The sequence below is a fragment of the Meleagris gallopavo genome, assembly GCF_000146605.3.
Source record: "Meleagris gallopavo isolate NT-WF06-2002-E0010 breed Aviagen turkey brand Nicholas breeding stock chromosome 13 unlocalized genomic scaffold, Turkey_5.1 Chr13_random_7180001957629, whole genome shotgun sequence".
In the NCBI taxonomy this organism is placed as follows: Eukaryota; Metazoa; Chordata; class Aves; order Galliformes; family Phasianidae; genus Meleagris; species Meleagris gallopavo.
The window spans coordinates 12,917-14,101 of NW_011098244.1; the positions used below are offsets into that span (position 1 = coordinate 12,917).

At 52.2% G+C, this 1,185-nt stretch overlaps 1 long non-coding RNA gene across 2 annotated transcripts in view; it reads right to left on the minus strand.

Moving 5' to 3' along the window:
• Positions 1-1,023, minus strand: part of LOC109364190 — a 12,085-nt gene extending 11,062 nt beyond the window's left edge. For both annotated transcript variants that reach the window (XR_004162300.1, XR_004162299.1), the window contains exons 1-2: positions 996-1,023; positions 622-895 (exon numbers count right to left, since the gene is read on the minus strand). This is a non-coding gene — a long non-coding RNA (uncharacterized LOC109364190). The remainder of the gene's footprint in view (positions 1-621; positions 896-995) is intronic.
• Between the last annotated feature and the right edge of the window lie 162 nt (positions 1,024-1,185).

Consider the following 1,185-nt stretch of genomic DNA (forward strand, 5'->3'; position numbering starts at 1 on the left):
CAACACAGCAACTCAGGGGAGCCCAGAAGACCAACAGCATCTGGCAGAGGACTGGGCCCATCTGGAAAGAGTGAAGAGATCTTCGTGTCTTGTAACGTCCACACCTTTCCGAGGAACACGACACGTTCAACGCGGGAACTCAGGCAGCCCAAAACACCTACACCATGTGGTGGTGGAGGCGCCAATCCTAGAAAGAAAGAAGAAACCTTCACATGCAGGACTGAACAACGTTGCGCGGAAAAGAATACTGGTGAATTGAGAAAACCCAAGTCATGGACAGCACTCTGCAAAAGCCTGTTTGGGAGCCTACCTCTCCTTTGGGCGTCACACATGGTCAGAGGGGTGCATTTGGATCCAGGAAACTCCAACGAAACGCCAACGGGCAACATGGAAGAAAGAGAAGAAGAACAGATCAAAAGAGTAGAAAACGCTGTGGAATCCAAACAGAAAAGAAGACGACGTTGGCACGTGGCACTGACATTCCATCAGCGCTGCGGAGACCTGAAGATGGGGAAAGAAAGAACACCCGGTGAAAGCAACGTGAGCACGAGGGACGTCCGACACCAAGCCCAGAGCACCTCAGAGAGGAGGATAAATAGGACACATCAGGGATCAACGTACCTGAGCACAGAGACTAAGCGTTGGATATTTGCATCCACCTCCGACTGCGGTTTCCTGCTGTATCCACAAAGACAATGCCTGAAGTAGTGACACCGCTTGCAAGGGCAGAAGTTCCACACTGCAAGCGTGTGGGCACAGAACAACAAAAGCAAAGACCGCCTTCCGGTAGGGACACCAATGTCACTTATCCCACTCCAAGGATCTGGGCACAGCCAACACAGCAACTCAGGGGAGCCCAGAAGACCAACAGCATCTGGCAGAGGACTGGGCCCATCTGGAAAGAGTGAAGAGATCTTCGTGTCTTGTAACGTCCACACCTTTCCGAGGAACACGACACGTTCAACGCGGGAACTCAGGCAGCCCAAAACGCCTACACCATGTGGTGGTGGAGGCGCCAATCCTAGAAAGAAGAGAAACCTTCACATGCAGGACTGAACAACGTTGCGCGGAACAGAATACTGGTGAATCGAGAAACCCAAGTCATGGACAGCACTCTGCAAAAGCCTGTTTGGGAGCCTACCTCTCCTTTGGGCGTTCACACATGGTCAGAGGGGTGCATTTGGA